This window comes from Lolium perenne, chromosome 2 (genome assembly GCF_019359855.2).
Source record: "Lolium perenne isolate Kyuss_39 chromosome 2, Kyuss_2.0, whole genome shotgun sequence".
NCBI lineage: Eukaryota > Viridiplantae > Streptophyta > Magnoliopsida > Poales > Poaceae > Lolium > Lolium perenne.
The window spans coordinates 332,652,639-332,671,125 of NC_067245.2; the positions used below are offsets into that span (position 1 = coordinate 332,652,639).

The window sequence follows — 18,487 nt, forward strand, 5'->3', positions numbered from 1 at the left end:
GTGTGTATAAAACATGTGAGTATCATCATAAAAGTAGCATGGAACATAAGAAATTATAGATACGTTTGAGACGTATCAAGACGCCGTGACCAGCGGGTATGCTGCAATACCGCTTGGACGTACCCTCCCATGTGTGGGCGGATATCTCCATGGACTTCATCGAGGGCCTCCCAAGGTGGGCGGCAAGTCCGTCATCCTCACGGTGGTCGACCGCTTCTCAATGCACGCTGCACTTCATCGCCCTCGGCCACCCATATTCAGCTGCATCCGTGGCACGGGCCTTCGACGGCATCGTCTGCCTCCACGGATTTCCTTCATGCATCGTCAGCGATCGTGATCCTGTGTTCACTGGTCACGTCTGGCGGGATCTCTTCCGGATGGCCGGCGTGAAGCTCCGCATGAGCACCGCGTTCCACCCTCAGACCGACGGCCAGTCCGAGGTGGTCAATAAGGTGATCGCCATGTATTTGCGATGTGTCACGAGTGACTGACCACGATGTTGGGTGGATTGGTTGCCATGGGCGGAGTACTGCTACAACACCTCCTATCACTCCGCCACACGCCATGCCACGCCTTTTGAGGTGGTCTACGGGCGACCGCCGCCAGCAATGCTTCCTTATGAGCCGGGCACGGCTCAAACCGAGACGGCGGGCGACCTGCTGCGCACCCGCGATGAGATCCTGACTGTGGCGCGCCAGCGTCTTCTGCAAGCACAACAGCTGGCCCGGAAGTACTATGATTCTCATCACCGCGAGGCGGAGTTTGCGGTGGGGGATTGGGTTTGGCTGCGCCTCCTTCACAGGACCATGCAGACCCTGGACCCACGCTCCAAGCGCAAGTTGGAACCCCGTTACGCCGGTCCTTTTCGAGTGCTGGAACGAGTTGGCACACTCGCATACCGCTTGGAGCTGCCGGCTACATCGCGCCTACATGACGTCTTCCATGTTGGCCTACTCAAGGCCTACACGGGGACCCACCGGCGATGATGCTTTGGACCTTCCCCCTACTACGATGGTCGTCACGCTGCCAGCTCGACTAAAGTGGCGCGGGTGATGCAGGGGCAGCAGCGTCGCGGCGTTTGGCATGTTCTGGTGCAGTGGGCCGGTCTGCCAGAGGAGGAGGCCACTTGGGAGAAGCTCGAGGAGTTCCGCCAGCAGTTTCCAGATGTTCAGCTCGAGGACGAGCTGTTTGTGAAGGCGGGGAGAGATGTTATGACCGGTTTGTCTTATAGCAGGAAGAAGCCCATTAGTGGGCCTAAATTAGGGGCTTAGCCAATTTATCTTTATGTCATTAGCCTATATATATCCCTGTAATAGCTACGTGAAAGGACAAGCAATAATCAATCTATTATTGCCAACTCCCTGAGGAGTTGGCGTTCCAAACCCTAGCCGCCGCCTCTCCACCGTGCGCCGCCTCCCCTCCCTCACGACGGCGGCTGGCCGCCGGCGCCGCCTTCCACCCCCGCGATCTGTGCACTTCCACCCCTACAACCTACGTCCCCGGCCTGGTAGACCCCGAGTCTCTACCAGAAAGTCTTGGTTGAACCGGGCGGCGCTTTGCACATGAAGAGCAATTTCCAGGACTGTATTAGCGCAGTTCCTGAGTTCCAGAACTGTTTTAGACGTGGCCGTTAATGTTGAAATAAATTGCCTACATCTTTCCATCAGCTCGGACTTTTGGGGTAGTTGGTTAGTGCATGCAATTCAATATGGTATCAGAGCAGGAGATCCTAGGATCAAATCCTGGCCAACGCAAGAATTAAAAGAAATATCACGGCTCCCCAAACATGCGTCACAATTGGCCAAAGGGCACGTAGGGTGAGTGTTGAAATAAATTGCCTACATCTTTCCATCAGCTCGGGCTTTTGGGATAGTTGGTTAGTGCATGAAGCTTAACATGGTATTAGAGCCCCAGGTCTCGAGTTCAAATCCTGACTTTCACATGGTTTTCGCAATTAAGCCTAAAAATTGATGTTGCCCCCCTCTTTAGCCACCGCTGATGCCCTGTTTCGAGTGTTGAAATAAATTGTGGGCTTTTAGGATAGTTGGTTAGTGCATGCAATTCAATATGGTATCAGAGCAGGAGATCCTAGGATCAAATCCTAGATTGTTAGTGGCCTTGAGAAGAGGTCAAGTGTGTTAGTTAGTTAGAGATAGCTTCGTCCGTGTGCGTGATGCCCAGGCAGTGTGTAGCTGTTGTTAGTGGCCTAGTGCGTGGCAGGTGGTGTTGGTGGCTGTGTGGCGCCCTCGTGTGTCTATTCAAGAGTTGTAAGCATGTTTATTAGACAATGAGAATAGAGAGAAATGTATTCACGGTGGAAACCAAGGAAGTGTCCAGGCAAAGACTTTGTATTCTTCTTCCTTGGGTAGTGTGTGCGCTGTGAGTTCTTGTGTGAGAAATACAAGAGAGTGTGTGAGTTCAGAGGTAGAAGAAGATGGGGCTGTGAGCTGCAGCCCCAACACAATCCGGCCGCCATGTCTCCCTTGCTCCTCCTCCTCTTACTGGCCATAGCCCTCCCACTCCCGCCCGCCACCGCGCAGCTAGCGCCGGCACCGGCGTCCCCGATACGGAGGACAAGGTGCGGTGCCTCCGCGGCGTCAAGCAGGGCCTCAAGGACCCCGACGGCAACCTCGCCTCCTGGACCTTCACCAACATCACGCCCGGAACCATCTGCGAGTTCGCTGGCGTCTTCTGCTGGAACCGGGGGGAGTCGCTCTCCATCGCGCTCGAGCTCTCCGGCTTCGGCCTCCAGGGCGCCGTCCCCTCCTCGCTCCAGTACTGCCGATCCACCACCATGCTGGACCTCTCCAACAACTCCCTCTCCGGGCCGATTCCGGCGGCGCTTTGCGACTGGCTCCCCTTCCTCGTCAAACTCGACCTCTCCGGCAACCGCCTCTCCGGGCCGATCCCCTCCGAGCTCGCCAACTGCCGCTTCCTCAGCTCGCTCAAGCTCAGCGGCAACAAGCTCTCCGGCCAGATTCCCTGAGTCTCTCTCGCGGCTGAGCCGTCTCCAGGTCGCTCGACCTCTCTGACAACCGGCTCGGCGCGGCCTTCCCCAACGAGTCCTTCTCCGGGAACCCCGGCCGGCTTGTGCGGAGCTCCTGTATCCCCACGCTGCGGCCGCGGGCTGGGCCTTGTTTGGCACAGTGTTTGCAGGATTGGTGGGAATAATACTCTAAAGATTTGATAAACCCTACCGTCAGTTCTCTGAAAAATTTCATTCTCAATCTACTAGGTAAGGGTAAAATATTGAGTATTTAAAAAACTACACTAAAATTTGGAAAAAAATAAGGATAAATGAGAATTAAACTAGCTCAATACTCTAGCACCAAACATATATTTAGAGCATGTCTAACATGCCCCGTATAACCCGCCCACCCCGTAAAATTTCGGCGGGATACGGGGCAGGCGATATGGGCCGTCCTAGCAGGCCCCGTATTCGGGCCGACCCGTTTCGGCGAAATACGGGGCCCGAAATCGGCCCCGTCGCCCCTACTGATACTGGACGCAGGTGCGAGTGAGGGGTTAACCCCTCACTCGCAACCCTAGCTCCGCCGTGCGCCGCCGCCTCCGTAGTTAGCTCCGGCGAGCAATTCCTCACTCCCCCGCGCCGCATTCCACCCCAGCTCCGGCATGGACGCCCGACGCTAAGAAGATGCGCCCTCGCCGGCCAGCGGATCGAAGCGATCGCGCCCGCCGGACACCGTTGAGGAGGTGTGGCGGCTCAAGTGCCGGTACTCCGCCGCTGGAGCCGCCGTGCGGCGTGCCGGTACGCCGGCGCGGCGTACGTGCCGGATTCGCTCCGGGAGTTCGCCGCGGGTGGGCGGTGGTACCGACAAGACCCGCCGCTCAAGCCGATGAGCGGCCGGGCCTTCGAGAAGTGGCTCGCCGAGTGGCAGCACGACCGCGCGTCCAAGGCGGCATGGGCGGCGACCATCGGCAGCACCAGCGGCGGAGGAAGCGGAGGCGGCGAGGAGGAAGAGGAGGCGGCGAGGAGGAGGCGGCCTTCCGGCGTGGCGGTGGCGAATCCGAGAAGGATGCCACCGAGAAAGCTTCGGGCGGAGGGCAGAGGAGGAGGCGGCGACCATCGCCGCCCGTCCGGGAGTTCGAAGCGCGGGAGGCGCAGGAGGAGGCGGCCTCCATCGCGTTCATCCCCTTCGTCATCCTTGACGAGTAGATGTAGGATAGATGTAGTATGATCGCAATGTATGTATGATCCGTAGTATGATCAATGAAGATGAACTTCCTGGGGTTTTTATTTTTGAAAATACGGGTCTAGACGGAATGGCTCTTCCGTTAGCAATTTTTCGATACGGGGCGAAATACGAGCGTTATACGGGGCAGCGAAATACGGGGTCTGTTAGACATGCTCTTAGAATAATTGAAAATTTAAAGTTTGGTGCCGATTATTCCAGCTAATCACTAAAACTCTAGAGTCAAACAAGGCCTAACAGAGAATAGCTTACAAATTGTTCTACCAGTCGCGGCCATAGTGGTACTTATTGGTGAAATGCGCTACCAGCCGTGTGCCCTACGACACGCTACCGGTATGTTGTTATATTTGGTAGCAACGGGCAACATCGCTCGCTGCTAGTATGCAGATTACTGCTCGCGTGCGGAGCCACGCGCCGCCATTACATTACAGTGGTTTAGTTTGCACGCTGCCATTACTGTTATCTTTTTTTGCATGCATGTCAGCTTATTCCAGCTGACTTGGTAGCGTTTGTGCATAGGATCATCACTCTCTTTAATCGATCTCAATGAGAACCATGTAACAACATAACCACGAGATACCATTACAAATTCCAATTTTAGAAAGTAGGACCGACAGTATGAAAGTTTTGCATTTGACGCAGGGATAATCACCAATTTCCGTGTATCTACACAGTGTATGATGATATTTAGTAATTTAGATCTCCTATGGCCTTTACTCTCATAATGTATAACTCTTTCAATTTAAGGTAGCATGTTCTTATAAGAAAATTAATCACCTCTTTTCGTCGAGGCATTGTGGGCTAAAATTTCGAACAAGTAATTTCACCCCATTCTTGATTATCAACATATTCCTAATGAAAAATTTCAGGAGTACAAAAATCTAAGCTTCAACTAAAATTAAGAATCGGTCCCAATGAAAATATTCCGTTAAAATTGAAATCTTATGATACATTTATTGTGATGTGTTCATCACAAGAGATAACCTTTAAATTGGACTTTGTGATTCCATGATTGCTTGTTTCGGTCGTGTGAGGAGTTTTGTTATACTATCATATTGATCGGGGCTGCCACTCTACGTTGGTCATCTGAGTTTCCGAGCTTGAACTTTTTGTATACAAACTTACAGATTATTTTTTCGGTTTACGTATTATCCACGGTCATGGCCCCGTGTGAGCACCGTTCTTGTGTCCTACCGAACCCTAGAGATGGTGGCCAAGGTAGCACCGGGGGGGTTTTAGGTGTGGCTTTGTGCGCATGTTTTCATGCAATTAGCCGTTTGACTTGTACAGCTATCCTGGTATTTGGCTAGGTAGCACCAGAGGGGTTTTAGGTTTTAGCAACAAAAAAAAGAAATTATTGTAACTGATCACATTACTCTTTATCGAAAAAACAAATGGGTTGGAGGAAATAACGAACATCTGTGTGCATGTTAAAGTGCAAAGATTGGGAGATGTTTAGTTAGTCGGTGCCACCTCTTGATGCGTTTTGGAACTGTAGATAAGCAATCGTGTGGAAAAGCTGGATGCCGAAAGTCTTCTTTATATAAAATCTTGAAATGCTTTAGACGCACCGGAACAAAAGGCAACCGAAGCGATTTTTATTGCAGAAAACCAGAAAGTGCTACACGAGCCAGCAGCTCTCTCGTGATATGGCTTGCTTTGCTATGAGCATGGTCCTGTGTACACTGGGAATGGGTTCTGTGGTCGTCAACAGAACAAGTTGTAGATGTCCAAAAAAAAAAAACAGATTACGTCTTTACAATTTACTGCACGAAAACATGCGAAATAAGGAGGATAATGTTTAGTGTACCTGTCAAAACATTTGGCGATCATCATATAACAAGGAGACATCCAGTCGCTTTATGGAAGTCTAACTAAACGGGTACAAAGTAGGAGGCGTCAGAGAACAGCACATTTGCCACTCCTCACAAAAAGCATGTGAGAGGTGTAACCGTGCAAGTTGTGTGAGTTGAAGTCAACTGTAATAATAGGTCAAGATGACGTTGATGCTTCAGAGGATGCACAATGGATTCACATCCAGTCAGAAGCTACTGCGAACTAAGGAGTACAGAGCAAAATAAGGCTCAGGTGGACTTTTGGATTTTTTTCCATAAAGGGAATATATTAATATCAAAACGATACCAATTACACCCAGCCTTTGCAACAACGCACCACCCTAATGGCACTACGGATGCACACAGCCAAAAAGAAGAAAAGAAAACTAAGAAACAAAAGTCCCGCTACAGTATCTCGAGCCTAACAACAGCAATACATCCACTGCCAAGACGACACCTGAAATACAGAATCTCCAAAAACGACGCCTCCAAGAAGGGAACAGTGCGCGAACACCATCGTCGCCCGATCAACGATCTTAGGTTTTCACCCTGAAGATAGTCCCCGCTCTCAAAACAATGCCTCCAACAAGGTCATTGCCAGGCACAACCAGTTAAGGCCAGACCTTGGGTTTTCACCCTGAAAGGTATGACTCTGAACTTCACCTGTGTTGTCGCCCCCACTTTCATACCGCTGCTGTAAAGCCCGGAACACCAAGCAAGTCCCTCAACAACGCGGAGACTTGGACCTCCCTTAGCTAGTCCTCCCCTCCGGCCTTCATGAACTTCTCTTCTTCCGACTTTCATCATGGATCCATAGTCACTTGATGTCAACACAGAAAAAGAGCTTCGCGCCGCTCCCTCCAGAACCAATCGGTCGGAATAAAAGCATGGGTGCGCACGACCGAATACCACCGATCCAGCAAACTCCAGGCAAAAAGCACGGTTACATTCGCCGGCGGAGCATTCCGGAACTCAACACTCCGGCTAGATCACGAGTCCAGGCCTCCGGTAGGTCTTCCTCTTCACGCAAGAGAGACCCTAGGACCACCGTCTTTATTCAGGTCGAACCCCCACGTCGGCGACCATCCCGGGCTGGCCACTCCAACCCTCCACCGGCGACTCCGTCGCCGGCTTCCAAGCATCTCCATCTCGCCGCCGGAATGCGGTGATAGATCGATAGATCCACCACCACCAACCGCAGGCCAACCCTCTCCGGCGAAAGAAGAGGGCCACCTCCACCGTCTTACCCAAGGCTGCTGCCCGGCGACCCTCGTGTCGCGGGTGAAGCTCCGAGATCGCCTCCACTCACCGGCGAGAGGCGGGGGAAAGTGGCCCGGGCCATGAGCCTGGCCGCCGCCCACCACCAGCCCCTGTCGGAGTCTTTGCGGAGAGCCGACGGGAGGAGGGAGGCCTCGGCGCGGCCGCCGCCGCCCATCCCAACCGCGCCGGCCGAGGGAGAGCCGACGGGAGAAGAGGCGCGGCGCCGGAGCCGCCGCCGCCCAACCCATCCGCGCGCCCGCCATGCGTCGAGGAAGGGGATCCGGCCGCCGTCCACCAGGCGTCGACGAGGAAGGGCCCCCGCCGCCGCCATGCCCCGAGGGTCTTTGCCCCGGCGGCGCTAAAGGCGGCGGCGGCGCGTTAGGGGCTGGGGAGTTACGGGAGGGCTGGGGAGTTACGGGTGTATTATCCGTGCTTTGTGCTCCTAGGCCCGAATCAGCGTTCGGTGGACTTTTGGATGAGGGGTAATTTTCTAGGAACTCTTGTACTCCCTCCGTCCCATGAAAGTTGTCTAAGATTTGTCAAAATTCAGATGTATCTTAGTTTAGATTTTAACTTGTCAGTACTCAGTACCCCTTTGCCCTTGGGATGCAAATAATTTTTTGAAGTTTGAATTATGATTTCTGCAAGTAAAAGGAGATAGTAAAGACAGTGAGAATGTTTCAGTACCTGATATAACTAGCAGTATTTATATCCAAGATATTTCTCTCCGGCGATTCGGTATACAAGAGTAAGATGGTTCATCAAGAAACACTACAGTATATGTTAGTCTGCAAGATTAGGACAGCTGCATAGAATAATCGATCCTCTGTACAAAGTCGTTAAAAGTGAGCCGCTCTATGGTATAACTACAAAAAACATACTACAACAGACCCGTCACATAATGTGATGGTGCATGCTAAATCAAGCCAATTCGTCTGACGATAAACGACTCGCCCACCAAAGGGGAATGAAACGGTTATGTGCCAAAAGAATACATAAAGAATGCCCAACTCGTATCTGTTCTCCGTTAGAAAATCACAACTGCAACTTAGTTCTCCACATACAACCGACAACCTTTTTAGGAGATGGGTTGCTTGGGCCTTTGTCTCGTTGCCCAGAAGTGAAGTACAGCCAGCCATCCCAGTATCCTACCAAAGTGGTCTTGATTCGGAAAGGTAACCGCCCGATCACACTCCATTCCTGTATGCAGATGGAATTTCAGTAACATCACAATGCGTCTTTTGAAGATTCTCGTCCCATCGTTTTTTTCTTAACCAAATTACTTAGCTTGAAATTTGGCAGAATATCATTCTAGATTACAAATTTCGATGGGCAGAATGCTTTAACAGTATTTGAGAGCAGACCATAAAAAGAAGCACCACATGGCAAATAACAGCATGTTAATAGTAACCTAAGGCAATATTTTCCCATCTTCCCCTCCTTTCATGAACTATTTTCTTAGAAAAAAGGTGTAAGGAATGATATGTACCAGTGTTTCCAAATTGAACCGAAATACTTCGCCAACCAAGGTCATCTTTTTAGTTATTGGGTGCTTTTCTGTGGTCCCACCAGCAATAATTAGAGAATTGTTGACATTCGTCCAAGCAAACTCTATATGTGAATCTGGCTTTGGAATAGGTGGAAGTTCTTTCCACTTCATTCCGTCATCAAGCATGTATACATCACTGTACACTATCTGCATAGGGAGAAGGTCAATAGAAGAGTTAAGATGAGAAAATTCTGTAAGAGAACAATGTAACTAGAAGATGAAACATTTCACCGAAGCAAGTTAATTAACGTGTGACCTAAGAAATCATCATCTTTCGGGTAATCCATCCCATTATGGTAAACATGATTCGACAGATGGAACAGATAAAGCATGAGAACGATTTTCGACAGATAGGGCATAATGTATTGTAACTACTCATGGAACAAAAGACTTGTTTTTTCTTCTATAAAAAATGCACTCCAGTAGGTTCCTGTGCTGCTTATCCAAGAAATCGGACTCATGTGTGTAGATCATGCTAGGTGTTCAATGTCAATTTAATAGAGCGCAGGCATGCATGACATATTGGTAAGATCCGCAACTAATGCACTAACTGATCTAAGTTCATATTTAAAATGTAAAACTTCCTGCTTCACATGTAGCAATTATCAAGTCTTCTTATATACCGATTAATCAACATATCAACATACCTCACTTCTTCTTACACATTTAAATATAGGTGATCCAGGCTTGGCCATAAAATCTCCTTCTTGACCACCAATAATAAGCAGCTTATCATTAGCAACAACACAGGCCCTGATGCAAAAGAAGTCAGGATCAAGGTATTAAGCTGCTAAACAGTACATCAGTATTGTTTTGGATTCAGGTTATGTGTCATGTAAATCATCATCAACTTTGCCTACTGTGCAACCAAATTTCTAACCCAGAAAGTATTCTAGTAATAATAATTGATTTACAAGATAGCCGACCAGAAAACAATTGATTCACAAGACGACCTAGCACAAAACGTTCAAAGATACCAGACGAAGAAATATCAAGAGTTTAAAAATGATATAAGGTGTCTAGCAATTTCCCTTAAGAACGAAAATGACGACAAAAGATGTCATGTGAAGGCAAAGCAGCAAACCTATGTGGACCGCCACGTGGGACTGGTATCTCACTCCTCCACTCTTGCTCTAATGCTTTCCCATCCTTCACTGCGAGGCTCCAATGTTCAAGTCCAGGTTCATGTCTGTCCTCCTTACTGCCACCCATCACATGAAGCCTCCCTCTCCAAAGTTGTGTGGCTGGAGCATACCTGAACAAAATATTTACAGAAAGAAACTGAAAAAAGAGAATGGCAAATCTTCAAAATCCAAAGGTAGTATTTAAATTAATAGAAGAATGCAAGCACAAGTAAAAATGATGCATAATATGATGCCTAGGTTTAACCAGGAAAATGAAAGAAGACTTGTACCTAGGAACTGGCAATGGAGGTAAATCATGCCATTCTTTTGTCTCAGTGTCCAGCACAAAATTTCGAGCTGTAGGTCCCCTACACTGTGGGCCGTACTGTCCAGTTACAACATAGATAAACCTTCCATCTGTAACCATCCCGAGATGTGAATGTGCCATTTCCTTTGGCATATCAAACTTTCCTCCCCATGTGTTATCCGAGAAATTGTAAATATCGACATGAGAATGCACCTAGAAATGGAGAGCATTGGAAAGTTACAAAAGATAACATCACCGACACATGGAAATAACTAAATGGTAGACCTTAATGTTCTGCAATGACGAAAACAACATTACAGAATATGCCAACAAGAGCACACCTGAACTTTAGCCTAATGCTCATTCCTTTATTCAGTTTAATTTGTCAAGTCTACAGAGTATAGATTAAGGTGGGTGCAATCAGCCAGATACTCACACTACAACAGTAGAGAGTGCAGTTTTTCCCCCTCCACAACTATGGCAATTATTGCGGATTCAACTTTCAGTTAACACAGTACAGGTGGCCAATTTGAGTCATTCAAAGTAAAATTATACTTCTCTGTCATGGCTTACAAATAAGAAAAGTATTCATGTAAGACTGCCTCACTGCTTCCCATGTACTAACATGTGATATATGCTGTTCTTCATCAAGCATCAGATCTTAGATATTACTTACGAAAAGTTAGGCAAACATTGGAAACTAATAAAAGATCAGGCAAGATTCCTCACATAGTTGATGGTGCCATATCCAGCAAACACAAATAAGAGATTCTTAATCTGTATAGCAGCACCATCCAAACGTGGTACAGGTGCTTCCGCCATCTGCTCCCATTGCAATTCCTGGTGCTGCTAAATCCGCAAAAGTGGCACTTATGTCCATGGAGCCTGTAGATGTATTGTCTTTCGTTTTCTGTACAACATAAGTTATAAGTATAACATAGCTAGTTCTGAAAGAAACCATTGTACATAATGACGATAATAAAACAAATAGACAACTCAAATCCAAGTCATAGACTATAGCAAAAACTACTCCTGACATAGGTCTTCACAATTAACAAATTAATTAATTAACTGTTTAGGAGTTAAGTTCTAACATATTATGAAATCAACAACGGCTTAAGAAGGGATGTGATCCACCTACACTGCCCTTCGACCAGCAAGGAAAATAATGCCCACTGTAGCCAAGCAAGTGAGCAACATGATTATTTGTTCCCCGTTCTACCAACTAGAAATCAGTTTTGCACAACCGAGACACGATGTAGATACATTGCCACAAGAAGCAACCATTGATCTACTCTCACAGCTTACACCTAACAATCAAGCACGCTGTTCGCGTGAACTGCATTAGGTCGACGGAAATTACGAATCGAGAAGTTGACGGCAGTAGAGGCAGGGCAGCAAATGGATTTCTGCCCCTCCTGCCAGAGAGTATAGGACGCTAATCGCACACCCCGACAGCAATAATTTCCAGCCAGATCTCACTAATCGCACGCCCGGACACTGCCGGAGCAGAACAATTGAAGGCAGTGGAGTTTCCCTAAGCGTCGGGTTTAAGATTTGGGGCTCACCTTCGACGCCGAGGGCGGCGGCGACGCCGTGGGGCGAGAGGAGATATCGAGCCTCGAGGACCAGATGGAGGAGGAGCCGGAACTGGAGGAGGCCCAGAGGAAGTCGGCGACGAGGACGAGTCCGAGGACGGCGACGACGGCGAGCGCCGCCAGGTGCTTCGCGGGCAGCACCTTGGCCGCCGGCCTCGCCATCGGTGTGTCGCTAGAACCTACAGGTGGCGGCGGCGGTGGCGGTGGCGGCGGCGGCGAGAGGAGCGTGTCAGTGACATGAGCGGCGAGCCGAGGAGATTCCGAGTTTATAGATGCACGGCACGGGCAGAGAAATAGTGAGGCCGCATTTTCGTTAACGCAAGATTTTTGATGGCGGCATTCAGGTTAAGGATGTCTATTCACTTGATCTGCAATATCTATCGATGATCTGCAATGCGTCGAAGAACATTTACGAGATTATGCAACTCGGTCGAGAAAAATGTGCGCAGCACACTGAAAGAAAAACTAATTTCACGGGTAACCCGTCTTCTACATGGACTGCCATATCATACGGGTTAGAGTTGCTGAAAAAAGGTATGATATGGCGCGTGGGTAATGGGCGAAGTATTAGAGTGTGGAGGGACAACTGGATTCCTCGCATCTCTAATGGTAAATCTTTAACTCCACGAGGTAATCGACGTATACGCCGGGTTTCAGAGCTCCTAGATGAACAAGGCAACTGGAAGGTGAATATGGTTCGAGAAATCTTCATACCGATTGATGCTGAAGCAATACTACAGATAAAACCATCTAGACGTGGTGACAATGACATACTGGCTTGGCAGCCTGAGGCGACTGGAACTTTTTCTGTACGTAGTGCATACAAATTAGCCCTGTCTGAACATCCAGACCAGTGTGCTATGGCAACTAGCAGCATTAGTCCTGACGGAAAGAATCAGTGTTGGACGAGAATATGGCGTTCTTCAGTTCCACCGAAAGTGAAAATTTTCGCTTGGAAGGCTGCCTCCAATGGCCTAGCTACCGAGGAGAACAAGTTACGGCGACATATGCGTGTCACTGGATATTGTAACATCTGTTGTATGGAGATTGAGGACGTGACCCATGCACTATTTAGATGCCAGCATGCACATAATCTATGGGAAGAAATGAGGACAATATGGAGCTTGCCTGCTGATGCGGATCTTGCAGGTCCACCTAGTCATTGGTTTCAATCCATATTGTTGCAGATACCAGAGCATATGATTGACACAACACTGCTAATCACTTGGAGAGCATGGTATGAAAGGAATGAGGCAACCCATGATAAGCCCCTCCCAACGACTGAAGGATCCAAACGTTTTCTTAACAGTTACTTACGTCTGATCCGAGATGTCAAGGACATACCAACAAATGTTCTGATTAAGGGTAAGCAGCCAGTTGTAGACGTTGGGACCCTGCATGTCCCCCGTCAAAAGAAACAAGGCCAATTTAAAATCTGGACTAGACCACCGGCTGGATGGATGAAGCTCTCCATTGATGGATCTTACCATGCGGCTGATCATTCTGCCGGTACAGGAATTGCCCTACGTGATGAAGAAGGAAGGCTGATATTTACTGCATGTTGGTTTTTGGATGATTGCGTATCTCCTTTAGAAGCTGAGCTACGCGCATGCATGGAAGGTTTAGAACTTTCACATCAGTTCAGTCAATTGCCTATTATAGTTGAAACTGATTGTGCTCAGCTTGTGGAAGTTGTGAGTTCGTCGACGCAAGACAGATCCGCCCTTCTACATTTGATTTCTGATATAAAGAACTTGTCTAGTTGTGATAGATTGTGTAAGTTTGTAAAAGTGGAGCGATCGCAGGTTAGGGTTAGCCACTGCCTGGTAAATTTTGCAAGGACAGAACGCCGGACAGCTATGTGGTTAGGTTCTGGGCACAAGATGTCCTTCGCCAGGTGCTAGACCATGATCGTCTTGTAACCCTTCCTGCTTAATAAAGTTCCTTTTTTCGCAAAAAAAAGAAAAAGTAATTTAAGAAACCGGTGATACTAGTAATGACGTGGAAAATGTAAGTACTGTATATGCTTTTGGTTGATGAAAAAATTGTATATATGCTAGTACTAATGTTTATACCCTGGATATCCTCACACTTCATACAGTATGGCACGAAAAAGAATGCATCTCTCTCTAGGCTGGTCGAGAAGCGAGGTTTTTTCTTACTACTTTAACCCTACAGATGATAAAGGAAGCATTAGGTCACTTCTTTGAATAATGAGTGTTCGCACAATCTTTAAAATAGGGCTATGTTGCCCTTTATTTAAAAATGGGCATATAATACAATATACAGTGTAATTTTAAATTCTCGAGCAATAACTCGAGTTGTTGAGTTCGGAACAAATGTCACTTGCAAGTGACAAAGGTGGTAGAGGGGAATTGTTGACTGCCAAAACCCACCGGCGGGCAGCGACGGTCAACACTGTAGAGCCGGGAACAACCTAGAGCTGCGGCTGGCTGAGGTCCCTCCGAGCGACGGCCCGCAAAGCACTTCTGGTCACACGTCCGATGCTGAGTGCAAGGGATGCCATTACCTGACCTATCCATACCTGGTCGAAGGTGATGGAGATGCCTCGCTTAGTTTCTGCATGGCATACACGTAAACATTAAATAAGAGCCTCGATCGGCTCTCAGGTCATCCTGTGAATCGGCTCAAGGAGCCGATCCACCCATGATTCGTTCGGGGTGAACGAATATATGGTGGTCCTGCTTGATCAAGATAAAGCTAAAACGATCTACGACGATCTGGGGTTTTCACCGCATAATCGGATCATCCTACTCACGATTGGGCCTCGCGGCCACGCACGGTGATCGTAAGCCGATCCTAGATAGGGCCTAAAAACCAACACGAGGTTGATCCCCGGAACATCCTGTCTAGGACTAGCGAACGACACCCTACGTGCCGCTGGATCCTCCAACCCTTTGTAAGGCCTAACTATTGCAGATATTAAACTAATCCTTGTAGAACAAGGAGCAATCGTAACGGATCGGATCTACTAAATTAAGATCAAGCGGGGTGCCGCCCCCACACCTGAGATAGGTGTGAGGGCGGCTAGATATGCAAGGGTTGCACTACGATAGCATATGATACGAAGAACAATGCTAACCCTAACACATCTATGATAACTACGTTGCTCGCCATCAACAAGGCTTCAGTACGAGCAACGCATGAACAACGTGGAGCTTGTGCTGCCTAGATCGCAAGATGCGATCTAGGCAGCATGTCGCTTACCGGATAGAAACCCTCGAGACGATGGAGTTGGCGATGCGCCGAGATTGGTTTGTTTGGTTGAACGTGTGTTGTTGTTTATTCCATAAACCCTAGATACATATTTATAGTCCAGGGGACTTTCTAACGTGGGAATAACCCCCACCGTGCACGATACAAACTCTAACTTTTAATCTAAGATACAATCTACCATAATTAAAGATACACGGGCAATCCAGCCCAAACCCCTCGTGCAAGGCCGCTTCAGAGATCTTCTACACGTAATCTTCCAAGCCCATCTCTCGTACGGCCCACCTCCTGATTTGGCCAAAATCTGGTGATAACACATGCCCCCCTGGTTTTGGCAATGATAATTCCAAAACCACTCTGTTTTTCCTCTGAAGGGTCATGTCGTGGCAGAGCAGAGCCGTTGCAGTATCCGTCATCATTATGCCCTGTCTTCTCAGCTTCTCCGCAAAATTCGATAGCTCTGGTGTCATCTCCTCGAAAATTGTAATGGCATTAAATTTCCACCAGGCTTCTCATTATTCAAACTGTGCCGATTGATTAGCTCTTTTCATCCCCTTCCTCTGTTCCAGCCATCAGCACCCAAAAAACCCTTTCCTCCTGTAGCAATGTCTTCCTCTTCCTCTTCCCTCTCAGGCCTCCCCCTTCAATCCTTGCCGAAGAAGAAGAACGAGGACAACCTTCACTCCGAGGTGAACCCTCTCTCCTCCGATAATGAGAAGAAAGAAGGAGAAGTAGCGAAGGCCAAGGCCTCCCCCTCCGCCACGCTCCCGCCAAAGAAGCGCTCCCGTATGTGGGCGGACAGCGAGGACGAAGATGATGACGAGGAGGAAGAGGAGGAGGATGAATCCTCCGCCTCCATCGGGTACCCGCCGACCAAGCGCTTCCGCTCCTGGGCGGACAGCGAGGATGATGATGATGACGAGGAGGACGAGGCTCCGGCCAAGGGCTGGGGCAGCAGCGACGAGGAGCTTCCTGGGAGCAGCGCCGACGACATCGACGGCGGTGATGGCGAGGACAGCGACGACTAGTAGAATAGGACTAGTAGTAGCAGTGCACTAGGCACCAGATCCCTCTTTTGAGAGCCATCGGCTCTTTCTTGTAAAGCCACCCCTTTGAATTAATGAAATTGTTCTTTTAATTCGTCCTTCAATTACTCCAATTTCATTCCTTCCGCCTGTCATGCCAAGACCGATAGCAACGTATCGGCTTTTTTTTTCTTTTGGACGCCCGTGAAGCCGGACTCACATGCCGATTAGCACTTCTCAATCTCAGACTGCGATTTGATATCTGACCATAATTTTTCGCAATCCCTTAGCCGATGACTACTCATCGGCTATTTTGAGAATCCAGTCCCCTTTGCAGCGACAGGACGGTCCAACACTAAAAGCCGACGGCCTCCTTTCCCGATTCCTCTCCATAGCTTTAGTAGTCTTCTTCTGCAACACCTTACTACTTCAGAGAAGATCCTAATACAGGGCCAGTCGATGTGACTCCAATCGGCTCTCAAATCAGAGCATCTACCAAGTTAACTGCCCCCCGAGCCTTGATCAAGGCGAGAATATAGGCGAGGATGCACAGGTCGCCGATCAGCTTTCTTTTACTGAACGTCGATGTTGATGCAAACTTTGAGCACATAGCCAGCAGGTCTTGGTCTTGTATAACTGTACTAGAGTCGATGGCTGCGCATCGGCTTCGCTTCTTGCGCAAAATATTATTTTTTTATTTTGGCCGATTTTTCTTAATCGGCCCCCAATGTTTCATTGCACACATGTTTACACATGCTTATCTGCACATGTTCATCTGACTATATGCCCCCCGAGCCGAATCTGCCAGATGACTGCAGATATCGGCTTTCATGGTTAGCCAGGGTACTGCGCTTGCACGTCGGCTCCGCGAGGATTCGTGCTGACTTTCATCCGCCGACGTGGCCGCTGCCCAGTGGATCGACGCTGAACACAAGCAGAACATGTGGTGAAGATAATTTTGGCCGATTGCTGGAATCGGCCTCCATATCCATTAGAGCGCTGACTGAAGGTTTTGTAATATTCCTTCATAATTTTGGGGCCGATCCCAAGGATCAGCCTCGCCCTGTTTGCTCACTGGTTTAATCTTGCTACTCGGTCAGGTTGGTGGATAAAACCAACCCAACCTCTGACTTGATGCGCCTGCTGCCGTCCGCCTTGAGTGCATCATAGAATCGTGGAGCACTAAGCTCCGTCGGAAGGACGAGCACCATGTTCGTGCCAGCCGATGTTTCATCATCGGCTTTCTTTTGCTTGGGACGCCACTCCATTTTCCGTGGACGACCTTCTTCATCCAGGGTTCGCTGAACTTTCGCAGCCAGATCAGGCCGTGCCTTCCTTAACGTATGCAAGTACAACCTTTCGGCTTCCTCCAGGCCGCGCAACCGCTGAACCCTGCGCTTTTGGGAACGGCTGAGTCCGTCAGGGCACCACCTTGGACGGTGGTACCTGTCTTCTTCTTCTTCCTGTCCCTCGTCTTCGGAATCCTCGAGATCTGCCCACCGAGGGGACTCAGCACGTTTGCTTTGTGGCGGGAGAGGCCCTAAGCGCTTGAACACAGACACGTTGGCTGCCTCCTTTTTCTTCTGGTTGCATTCTGGGCAATTGCCGATTGTGGGCAATCGGCTCATTCCTGAATCCCAGCGGTTGTACGAAGAAGGGGCGGTCCGGTGCTGGCGTTGTCATCTTGCTCCCTTGATTGTTCCGTGGCACGGCGCTCGTGCTCCTCCTCATCGTGATCGTGCCGACGATGTCTTACACGGCTTCTCTAGCCAGACGATCTCTTTCATCATCATCGGCTGGATCGTCGGCGTCGGTCAAATCTTGACTCACATACTTGTTGAGGAGGTGATCAGAGAGGGGTCGCTGATATCTTATGTTTTTCACCTCTCCCTCTGTGACGTAGCGCTTGCCATCATGACGGAGCCGATCGCGTGGAGCGGCCTCCTCTGTGTCCTTGCTACGATTGCAGCTGCCCTCGTCTCCGTCTTTGCCAGAGTGGTTCCCAGGTCCTACCATGTTGATGCTGAACGAGGATCCTGGCTGGCAACCTTCAGGGTAAGTGCACTCCACCATATTAACGGCGGGAAAGGGCTGGGTGTCGACCTTCATGGCGTACTGGTTGAAAATTAGACGCCCTTTTTCTATCGCCGCTTGGATGTGCTGACGCCATACCCTGCAGTCGTTGGTGGCATGGGAGAGCGAGTTGTGCCATTTACAGTATGGCTTTCCGTTCAGCTCTTGCACCGTGGGGAATTTGAGACCTTCAGGAATCGTCAACTGTTTCTCCTTGAGCAGGAGGTCGAAGATTTGCTCAGTCTTGGTCACGTCAAAATCAAATCCC

The 18,487-nt window shown here is 49.0% G+C and overlaps 2 pseudogenes; one reads left to right on the forward strand and one right to left on the reverse strand.

Moving 5' to 3' along the window:
* Positions 1-2,308: 2,308 nt before the first annotated feature.
* On the forward strand, positions 2,309-3,171 carry LOC139835928 (uncharacterized; annotated as a pseudogene).
* A 4,921-nt stretch (positions 3,172-8,092) lies between these two features.
* On the reverse strand, positions 8,093-12,220 carry LOC139836210 (kelch repeat-containing protein At3g27220-like; annotated as a pseudogene).
* Between the last annotated feature and the right edge of the window lie 6,267 nt (positions 12,221-18,487).